Here is an 11,881-nt window from a genome sequence, read left to right on the forward strand (position 1 = left end):
AAGGCTCACAAAGAATGATCGACTTCCATTCTGAATAAGCGATCCGTGAAATAAGTCCGACAATAGTGTATTACTTTGGGGCCCATATAGTGGGACGAAATTTTTTTGAGATTAATAGGTCGAGATACATTCTATCGAATGCACGAATATGAAAATAAATGGTACAGAGTGCACTGTGATAATTTTTGCAATTGCGCAATCGTCGGCAGTTTTCAGTAGTCGAGCGCAGGTTGACTTTCCTCCGGCAAAGCTATGCTAATCCAAAAATCCAGACGTCATAGGTAAGCGGCTATGCAATCTACTATGAGATATAGATTATAGACTTCTGAGGAAAAGGACGGTAATCTTCAGCACCTGAACTTAGTCCTTTATTGTAGACAAGTTAGAGTTACAAGATTTTTCCAACTCCTTACTCAACGGATTAAGATGATAAGCGAAGGCTCAGCAAACACGTGAACCAAATCCTTGCAAATGACTGAAGGCTGGTTATCAGTCGTGAGGCTCAACTTTCGATCAAGGCAATTATACTCCTCAAACACTCATTCAGGGCCCGAGTCAATCTCGTTGAGGCCCGTGGAGGTTTCCTGGGCAGCAGCGAAGTAAGTCCCACTAGGAACAAAGCATAGTGTTTCGGAGTAGTTTGAAAATACTGTCGTCGGTCGCCGATTAATCATTGGTTACCAGAAGGGCGGTTCCACTGCGCATGTTCAGCCGTTCACCCGCAAAAATATGTCTCGAGTCTTGACTCGATGAGCAATCGTAAATGGGTCGTCGCGCGTAAGAAAGCCGCGTATAAGGAGTGTCTGCGGAGGATAAGTGACCCATTAGAAGAATGTCCCGATTTACAAAAACCATTAATGGTATTGAATAAGTATATCATTCTACTGTGTAAAAGACAATCGGACATGCAGAACACTGATGAGCTTTCGGTATTATTGACTCCAAGAGGACACACTAGTTTGTACTTTTTGGGGTCGCACCTAGATTATCAAAGTCAGTTTTGTGATAGTTGAAGGGCGGATTTAGGTTAGCGGTTTCGAAAATTATGGCCAAGTGAGCTGAAACGACCGGCGAGAGCGTGATAGAGACTAAATACATTAGTTCCTTTTGTGAGTATCTAGTCAAAAATAGTATTACTTATGGGTTTCATTATCCTGATAAGCTGAACAAGTAAGCAACAATTCAGGAAAATGGTCTTCTTAGCGAAAGTAGCGTTTGGTGGTGTTGGCAGTTCCTAATTAATGTCCGACAGGTTCAAATTGCTAACCAGAACCACAGCGCTTTGGGTTTCATACAGCTCGTCTAGCGACCCCATAATTGTTCCATATGATAGGGTATATCTGTGAAAACAAATAACAACTAATCTACTTATTTCTATTATAAAAAATATTCCAAGCAGTCATATGGTTATGCACCAAGATGTATATATACACACCATATATGTCGAGCTATTCACGGTGGAAAATCTTGTGAATGCCGTTAAACGACAATGCGAACGATGATAGTTCGTATATCGTTGGCACAGATCTCATTGCTGAGAGTAAAATCTTTTGAAACATGCAGTAGAATTATAGGTTGCTGGTTTAATGAACAGCAAAAAAGACGCACTTAATTGATGTAGTGAATTACGTGTTATCTTGCATAGTTTTATAATTTTCATAGTTGAGGTGCGTACTTTTATGGATGGTATGTTTAATGGCGAGTTACGCCCTAGATGGTAAGGATTCAACCACGTCCATTTTGGATCTACGACCCTTAAAATTTTTTGTAAGTTTACTGTACTCTTACTTAGATCGATCCATTTAGCATATTTTTTATATAATCGATTTGTTATACATCTAAAATGAACGATGAATACGTATTGGGTCGAGTATAAATTTTGCGCACAGAGTCTGAGCTACACCGACTCTTAAATCGCTTCACTCGCAAACTTTTTAGGGACATCATTTTTTTTTAACCTTGATGAAAACAAATAATCATATTACAAGTCTGAGGACTGCAAAGGTAACCTATCGCGTAAGTAGGTTTCTGCTCACAAGATTGTAGTCGCCGCTAACGTTACCTGATACCATGCCTGGATAGAACCCGATAGAGACTTCCCAGTCTTTTATCAACAACGATAGTTTCAGGTGCAAGTGAAATTCTCGGTCGCGTTCAGTTGCGCACGTCGGTCACAGTGGCGGCGTTTTAGTTGGTTCACAGTTTAACAGCAACGCCCTTGTCGGAGGAGGGAAAACCGTCACTCTTACATCAGCCGCCAAATAGGGCATCGGCATGATGTATCAGCTTTGCTGCTGGCAGTGGGCAAAATACACAGCTTATTCAAGCCACCAAAATTGGTTAACGACGGAGAACACGTCGGTTTACTTCGGCTGCAACTGCGTGTAGTCCGATGGCCTATGAACAGTCCGAGTGGAATCTTTTTCAACCTGTGCCTTCTGAAAATGCTGATTAAGATTACTGCCCGGCAAAGTAGCTTCTAGGCCAAGCTACGTTCCTTCGCCACAATGGAGTTTTTTTTTACACAGCTTGATGATTCAAATGGACCACACTACTAGTATCCGTACACTTACTGAAACCATTTCTTCCCTTCAACTCGGGATTCTAACAACAATAACCAAAATTCTATCGGCTCAAAATTTTGGTTAATATAATGTAATATTACAAGTCGACAGCAGACGTGGTATATGTCTACCGGGTCAAATGGTGGGGTCATCCTCGGGGTTCCCCACCTTGCCAGACACGTTATATCCCAAAAATTTGTAAATCTGGCCTAATTGTAATGTCATTTGTTTGTAGCAATCTGGCCAGTATTTTTTTTCTCCGAGAACCTCTAAGACTACCGAGGCACCAATGACCTATCCGTTTATCGTGTCGCGTGTGAATTCGACAAATCACTTCAGGCTATTTTTTTTTGCATGTCGAAGTAAGGTTTTTGTCTCTGGAATCGTTTTGCTTGCGCAGTGCTGCTTCGTCAGAACCTTTACTTTATCCTTGCATACTGCTTCATCAGCAGGATGACGCTGGTATTATCATCCTGTACTTACTGGTTGCAACGGACGTAGATGTTAGACGGGGCCTGACTAGATTTGTGTAGATATGATTGAACGTCGCCATGCAGTTTAACGTTTTTCTGGAATCTGGAATGAAACCTCCAACTCGATCTTTAGATTCGTTTGCTTGAGTTGCGGGTCTACTCTGCTTGCCACTCTGATAATCAAAGTTATTCCTCGCTCCGCTTCTTCTAGTCCATGCAATCTTTCCTACCAAAGTTTTAGTCATTTCTTAGTGTAAACACCCTACGGGAAAATTCCAGCCAGTATTACGTTTGCTAATGTGCTGACTATTCTATATATATGAATGACCCGCGTAACAGTTCTTCATTATTAACCGTTATTAGTGGGATGCCGTCTGGTTCAGGTGCTTTACCTTATCTAATCTTAATTAGTCTCTAACATCTCCTATGATGTGACGGTCGGATATTTCTTGTTCAGGTGCGTTACCCACAATCCAGTTTCTCGAGCAATGGCCGCGTGCTGTGGAAATTTGTCGTGTGTTTCTTAGGGTTCCGATTCTCTTTTTGTTAGGCATGTTAACTCTCGTTTTTTTTTTTATGTATCCTCGGACCATTCTATATGGCTTACCCCGTCATTTTTTTTACCATTTTTATAAAAGCTGTGTCAGCATTTCGTCTTGCTCTCAGCTATTTCTCCTTTTGTCCTCCTCGTTGTTCAGTATCCAGTACTAGGTCAGGCATTCGTGTGGGATATGCCCTGGCTTTTTTAGAGCCCCTCTAGTACGCAGATAGCCTTTGCAGGCAACAGCTATGTTTTAATTTTGTCAGCATTTTGATTTAGCCGATTTTGTCCGTCTAAAATTCGTAGGAAATGAACTCGCCAGCGTACAAGCTCTAGAGAGGGTGTCCTGCAGCTTTTTGGGATGTTCGTGATTACTTACTTCTATAAACACTCTTTGTGAAACCTTTTTTCAACGCTACGAGGTTTGAGCCTTATGTGTGGTCTGTCTGTGATATGCATGGTAGATATGTTGATCTCGAATTTAATGTTGTAATGATAGCTTAGGTCTTCCTCAATTGCGAGCACTCACCATTTCGTAACAATTTTCGCCAGTTTTTCCGTACTGATGATCAAGCCAACGATAGAGGTCTGTTCTCGCCATCGAAACATTGGCATGTCTTCTTTGCTGCATGCTGTCAAACTACTTGCAGCTAGCCAGTAAAGTAAGGCGTTGAAATCTCTAACAAGGTAATCTTGTTGTCAGGAATTTCTGAAATACTTGCCCATTTCATCAAAATATCTTGTAAATGCTTTTATCGTGCAGCCTGAATACATGAGTAAATTTATTTTTTTCAGCCATTTCAACTCAGGTAGCCTTTTATGATACAACTCAATCCGAGCTTCCGTTTAATAACGTCTGCTTTGGTTCGTATGAACGGGGTAAACATAATTCCTTTACCCCTAGCGATTTTTCTTACCATTACTTAGGAAGGTCGGCTGTGATTCCAGTTGACCTGAATGTGTTTGATTCGAACCATTATTAGAAGTAGAAAACGTTGTGTCAACTTCTTTGAATTCCGTCCTCAAAGTTTTGGTCCATGTTGTAGCGTTATCCCCGTTGGACGTTGTTTACTTTGTGTCCTTGCGCTAGCTCTTTCTTTTCTGCTTCTTCTTTTGCTTATGTTATGGCACTTTGTTTGGCCTGCTTGTGATACTAGATGGCTTGCTTGTATTCTATGCACTGTGAACTAACTCCCTGTATGCTTATCTATGCCTTCTATGCTACAGGCATATCAGTATCACGTGATGACTACGCACTTCTTCATAATATGGCTACGTGTGCCACACTTGAAACAACGCCAGCATTCGGCCTCATCGCTTTTGTGTTCTTGGAAAATGTGGCTTTTGGTCGAAGCATGTGAGAAATGAAATTCACTTTTCGAGTCTCGTTTTTTTCAAGAATCAAGCGCTTCTTTTGCGGCTTAACGTGAGCCCGTATCGGCCGGTATTTTTTCTACGCGCAATCTTTCGTTTATTTTAACCCTAACAATGCATTAACGTTTGCAGTCCGGGTAATCGACGCTCTGAGTACGAGATCAGGTGCTGGTACAATCATATGTGAGGCCCTTTCTGGCCACTATTTCGGTCCTATACTTATTTTTCCTGCAAAAAGCCTCCATAGCACGTCTGACCGGAGGCCGTTTTTATCTTTATGGAGTTATGAAGGACCATGAAGGACCACGGTTTTCGCGCTTGCAAGTACCGTATTCTTGTCAGTAATCGTAGAAAGTATACCCACAGGATCGACCGAATTTGTGGGCTCTCTTAATCCGATTATGCCAACAGTGAGGCTTCAACCAGTCATCTCGCAGCTGGCCAGACAGTATTCTGTAATACACGCATTATCAACAAGCTCCCGCAAGCCACTATTGCATAGTACTGCAAGCTTGCCCGATTATTAGTAGATTCATCACCATGGCAGCCGATAGGTACTGCGTTAACAGTTTTGAACTGAACTTTTAAAGAAAGTTCAGTACTCTTTTCACTATTTTCTAAGTTTTAGTGGCCGGCATGGCCTGCGTCCCTTGGGGGACTTTTGTGCACTGCTCCAATCGTTCCACTGGGGGTTCCTACTTCCCTAATTCGTTTTCCGTCCCATTGACCAGTCTGAAGGTCCCGGCTTCCTCTAAAAGTGCTTGTTTTACTGTTTGTCTTACTTAGAATAGAGGATTGCCGTTTCCGCTGTACATTGTTATTCCACTTTGTCCAGTAATCTTTCTTTCAATGTGCTCACTACGTGTACTACCACGTCGTTTTTTGTTTCCCTAATTCTTCGAGCCGCTTCTGCAGCTCAGCTCCTTCTGTTTCGGCAGTTTCGAGCTCTTTGGTACTTATTCTGCGTGTATCATTGCTCTTGCAGAGGTGCATGTACCAGTTTGCTGTACTGCTCTCTGAGGGTAGCATCGTTTTGCGGTCCTCTACCGTTGTGAGCTCCTCCAGAAAAATATGTTTTTCTACATTCATCACAAAGTCTTCAAACCATCAGATCAAGCCTAATGATAGCTGCTGTTATGTCAACCTAGTTGTTATTGTGCTGTCTCTTCAGTAACTCCACAGATTCGTTCATCTTTTCCAACGCCTCACTGTTGTCAATTAGCCAATCTTAAACCGCGACCCTTGCATGTTTGTTTTCCTTAGCATTCAACTTTCATCAACAGAGCCGGTTGAGGGGGCATCCTCTCGTCCGCCGGTTCTGATTCAAAGACGTCAATTTCCTGCTTCCTAGGGTAGGGCTTGAGGAAGCAGGGCCTGTAACATCATGACTACTGTCGCTCTATTCTGCTATGGTAATTGTTCTTCGAGATCAGCAATAGCGATATACAGCCACGTGTTTACCATGTATTTGGGGTACCAATAACATGGGCTACTAAAGGCTCCCGCTGAACTCACTAGCTGTGTTTCTGGAGTCCGATTTCTATCGTAGCTTACTGAATCTCATTAGAAATGTGTCCAGTTTACGCCCTAGAGCTAAAAATGTGAGTGATTAAAAGTCAAATCGTATGTGGTCTAAACGTTTGCAAGATTTTACATAGTGAAGGTGCAGTAGGGTCTGCTTGCTTAGGCCGCAAACCTTAAAATCTTAAAAAAAGCACTAAATTGAAGAGTGGTAGCTCAAAATATCGAAACCACGTGCACTTGTATCTTGAAAAACGGCTGTACTGAAATCAAGGCTTTGCCCGTATAAATCGGGTAGAACGTCGATAAACATCGGAAAAACCAGTATCACGAATTTGCTCGATTAATGTAAAACCTCTGCGTTAACCGCAGTATCAACCACCCCCAAAACCATTAACGGAGCGTGCCAATCATCATGTACATACGCGGGCTCCGAAGGTTTGGCTATGCTCTAAAGGGGCACCTTAACCACCAACCTCGAAAAAATGGCATTTACATCCGTTTCTGAATGGAGTGTTACAATTATTTTCTAGCAAGAAAGTTTAATCTCGAATACAAAGGGGTTATCGACCAGTTTGCTTACGTAGCTTCTGCGTAGGCAGCGGCGAGGTTTGTAACATTGAGCCCTAAAATATTTTCGCCTCCCGCGGTTAAAACACGTGCGGATGGTCATAGCTTTTCGTCCGATAACCCCGCTATAGGGTATCTGCCTTCAGCCGCGGATCTGGGTCTGCCTCCACTCGGTGCTTAGTCCGGTACACGCGCCCGATTCGTGCGACAAGTCTAAAACGGCAACATCAACAAGGTTGCACGTGCGTTGGCCTTAGTCATTATGATCCGCTTCTTTGACATCCCTTAGAAAGGTCTCAAAGTCGTTCATAGCCTAAGTTTTCCTTGGGTGAAAATATAAGTCTTTTTCCGTTATCTTCTGCAAGCATAACACATCGATGGACCATGACTGCCTTTTTTGGGTGTTTCTCTTGGCCTTGAACCGTCCCAAGCCGTTGGAGTTGCGGACATCGCTGCGAACTCTGCCTGGCTTATGACCGTCGCCTTGTCGACTCAGAAAGCAACCCAAAGAACACCGTTAGGAAACAGTGGTCCAACCAGCCTTAAGTATTTGTGACCACTTCCATTGTACGATCCATTAATCAGGCACAACGTAGTCTCACCGCGGCGGATACAAGAAAGATACTAGTAAGGAGAAGCTTGAGCGAAGGATCTGCTTCCCTTGTGTCCTCATTGTTTGCCCCTAGGTGTTTGCCCCGAACGTTATCCCCGCCCGCGGTCAGCGCCGAACGTTGTTGTTGTCTTGGCTTGCTTACGAGCTTTGATCCGCTGCCGCCAAAGTCCTGTATACAGCAAAACTACCACTAGTACACTGCAATTTTTTTATCTGGGCCACATTTATTTACCAAATGCGATATGATTAATACTTGTTGCAAGTATCTTTACAGTATATTATTATATATAAGAAAGCTGTGCTATTATTTAATACCTTCAATGAAGCACAATTCTCCATTTGAACACTGATTGGATAATCTGTTGTTTAATACCTCCGAGCATTTTTGCTAAAGTTTTGATATCATATGTTTAGAAAACGTTAGCCATTCTCGACATATTGGTTTGCGTACTATCTAGAAAATCGAATACTTTTTCATTGTGTAGGTTTAGCAGCGAACAAAACACATCATTCCACGATATATGGGTAAAAGCCATTTTCGGGCTACAAAAAACATGTAGACCGAACTTCGTGACCTTTAATTGACGTACGCCTAATTGGCCTTCCGAATTACTATTATCCTTATAAGCGTACCGTCATTTGGTAAGTCTTACTTTGCTCAATCCACTATTTCCTTTGTGGTCACTGTCAAAAGAAAAATGCGCTCTGCGTCCGTAAGAAAAAAATACAAACGGCGAATTTATTGTTTAATAAAACACAATGCTTTATTCAGGAAAATAAAATTCAACTCGAATGGCTTAGTTGTTGGTGCACTTTATACACTGCGTCAATATATATTTTGCCATGATTCGCTCTAAGAGTCAAGAACATTTTTCGTATGGAAATTTTGTTGGTCTCTTATCTCACTCAGTTCGGCAACGGCAGCGACTATGACTGCGTGCAATGATTACCGATTCTGACGCATAAAATAAAACCTCCATGGAAGTGCTGATTCGAAGCGATTCCATATATAGGAAATAAAGGCCGAGAGCCAGCCATGGGTTAAAAACGTTTATTCCGCGTAGTCAGTCTATCAAGGCCAAATACACTATACTACGTGATAGCCTGAATAATAGATTAAGAAGAAAGGCGAATTGAAACTAAAATACTACCTATCGCTCTTAACTGTAAAACACACGTGCCACTTAATATTAAGGGTCAAGATCGTGCCAGGAAATCTTATTTTTAGTGATTCTGGTAACGTCGAAACGCTGACTCTATCTTTAGAAACAAAGCTATGAATCGATGTTACCTCGTGACTAAGATATATACACTGTCGTCGCACCATAAACTAGTATTAGCTACAAGCATCTAAAAATAACATTTTGAACTGATAAAAAATCGAGGAGGTAAACTGCCAAAATCGCGAAGAGACCAGCTCTTGCCAGCCATATTTTATAAACTGTACAATTATTTATAAAAAGGTAATCTCTCGCACCTTCTGTGGGCTACTGGCTTTATATGCATTAGCACAATTTTAACCAAAAAGACTTATTGATTTTTTGGGACCTCTAACCTATCAAATTTAAAAATCCTTATTACATTTCAAATTTGTCTATAAACAACCGCACTGTACTGATTTAATTAGCACACATATACAACTATTACAATTTGTGTGAATAAAGAATTGTATGTATGACTACTTTTATTATTCATTTCTTCAACCTGTGTCCAATAAAAAACGCAATAAAATATTTATATCATGCGTACAACGTTCCATATTATCAGCAATATTCAGTGTATAAAAACCTGAAACGGGAACCCTATCAGCATCTCATACTGCATAGAGGTATAATTTATTGTTAATTTTTTACGTCGATTGCTGAGCCGACATTCATTCAAGTATTTAAAAGTACATTAATTACCATAGCACCACTTCCCTCCTGACTGGCGCATACGAACGGAAGCCTATTAGTTAGTGGTTAGCTCAACCTCGAAGCCCCGAACTGGCTAGATGCCATCCGTCATTCCAACATCCACGTCACCTGCCGACATCGCTTTCCACTGTGCAGATTTCCATCATTCTTTGTCTGATTCGGTTGCCTATCGTAGACAGTCCAGCAGATGTCCTTTATTATGTCTGGTCCACAAACAATGTCAGAGAGCGGACTCTATTGCTCCGTCACTGCTACATTGTCAGTCCACCTGGACAAAAGGACGGCAGGCTTTTTATTGCCGTGATTCGAAACTATAATTTTCCCTCAGAGAGCTCTTCTTCAGAAAACAGCCTCACGTCTTTGCACCTAGCGAGAACGTACTTACATGCGTAGTGCGATCAAGGTGTAAGTGACCTATCTATCACAGTACGGCGATCTTCCCAACGAAATTTAGGGTTCCTGTAAATGATACAGCACGGCAGATCCCAGGAAACAGGCATTCCAGCATGCCGCCGCAGTTTGTTTATCTACCCCCTCCCCCCTCCCCGCATTTGTGATACGACAGGCGTAGATTAAAATTTATGAAGAAGACGCCTGGGATGCCACTAGGAGTTTCCTTAATAACCCGATTAGGTTTGAACCCATTATCTAGAACAGCTGATGAGCCAACCGGCCCAAAGTAGCCCATTACTGCAAGCGACTAGAAATTTTGTACAAACTGTGTACTACTGACTCTTTTGCTCTACACGAAACGAACGTCGGTATTCGTTCCACGGACGTCGATAATACTCTACGGTGCCTGTCGTAAAAAAGCTATGCTAGTTATTATCAACCCAACTTTATAAAAATGCACACTAAATATTAGCTGTTGTATTCCGCGCACAGGTCTAGATGATGTCGTTAATATGATCGATTTTGTGAACGTGGCACAGCTTGAAGTCAATAATACCAAATATAAGCTCTTTGTTTTCGGGTATGAAAAGTTTGGTAACTATTCACCGAATCAGAGAAGTCCTATTTTATGTCAAAATACTAAAACACCAACATTTAGATAATCTTAAATGGCACTATTTTTGAAGATTGTTTTAGCCCGAAAAATTAAGACGTCCTATGCTTTCTGCGCTGAAGCTCTTGGACTTCCCACATCAATTACACGGCATATATTTGGTTGTACGAGACACATCTACTACAAGTTACCTTGACTTTTTGAGGTTTTGTAATCATCAAGAACACCAATCTCATTAAGCGGGTCCAGAATTAGGCTTCTGTTCCAGTGTGTACGAAGGCCTTAAGGATTCAAAGAGCGACATTCCAAAAGCTGCCTGGTTTCCTAACTAGTGAGGCTAATTTCCCAATAAAAACTAAAGCCCGCTTCCCACTCCCGAAAAAAAAAACAGTTTTTCCTGAACATAAGGTTGGTAAAAGCTATATAAAATAACCCGTACAGTGAAGCCCCAGATGCCCTCCTCAATTGGCAAGTAAACTGAACACATTTTCTCATGGGCCACGCAGAACGTGGTTGCAAACCAGCCCTATGCTGCCCCTAGAAACGATGTTCGATATCTACTCACCACGTAGCCTATGTTACGTTTGGAATTACCCACTTTCTCTCCTTAATCATCGTGATTGTTTCGACCTCTCAATAAATGTGTGCTCAATTAAAAAAATTGATAAAGGAGAATTTAAGTGATAAAATAAAATTACACCGTGTCACGTCCTAAATCGTCTACGCATCATCTAGGCACTGCAGCTTACGTTTTAGGATCCAAGCGTGCCTTTAACAACTGGTGCAATAAAAAGGGAACAAAGAATTATGAAAGTTAAATTTGGTAGTACAGCTACCTTTCAAAGCTCTAGGACATATGCGTCAATATTTATAGAAGCACACCGTAACTAACTAGGTACATGTAAGGACGAGTTTCATTGCGCATCTATGCGAAGAAAACTAGTAAAATAATAAAGTTTTTCAAAGTTAAAGGAGGTTGATACTGTGACTGGTTTTTCCATTATTGTACCACTGCGTCATGTTAGAGACAAGTACAAACAGGCGGCCTTATCGATCCCGTAAAACTACCCAAGTTTTAAAGAATTGTAATGTTTAGAGTGAGACTGCTGATCTAATATGCTCCTTTTATCTCTTATTGACACCATTCAGCTTACAAGAAGATCAATAAAACAGACTAAGATCTTGATTTCTCTATCTTTTATATTTACTGGTTTTTATATTTTTACGTCTACGCGCCTCATATTACAATTTCAGCTTCTGTGGGCAGCCTAGTATTTATGTTTCAACATCGAAGTAATACACC

The 11,881-nt window shown here is 41.4% G+C and overlaps 1 long non-coding RNA gene across 3 annotated transcripts; it reads right to left on the minus strand.

Annotated features, from left to right (window-relative positions):
• Positions 1–360: 360 nt before the first annotated feature.
• On the minus strand, positions 361–7,633 carry LOC147752038 (uncharacterized). 3 transcript variants are annotated; one of them, XR_015315184.1, is made up of 2 exons: positions 7,057–7,633; positions 361–803 (listed from the first exon to the last, which is right to left on the minus strand). It is a non-coding gene; the product is annotated as an uncharacterized LOC147752038 (long non-coding RNA). The 3 variants fall into 3 exon arrangements; XR_015315182.1 differs by lacking the exon at positions 7,057–7,633 and adding an exon at positions 4,108–5,362; XR_015315183.1 differs by lacking the exon at positions 7,057–7,633 and adding an exon at positions 2,063–2,818.
• Between the last annotated feature and the right edge of the window lie 4,248 nt (positions 7,634–11,881).

The sequence above is a fragment of the Varroa jacobsoni genome, unplaced genomic scaffold, assembly GCF_002532875.2.
Source record: "Varroa jacobsoni isolate VJ856 unplaced genomic scaffold, vjacob_1.0 contig00312, whole genome shotgun sequence".
Classification (NCBI taxonomy): domain Eukaryota; kingdom Metazoa; phylum Arthropoda; class Arachnida; order Mesostigmata; family Varroidae; genus Varroa; species Varroa jacobsoni.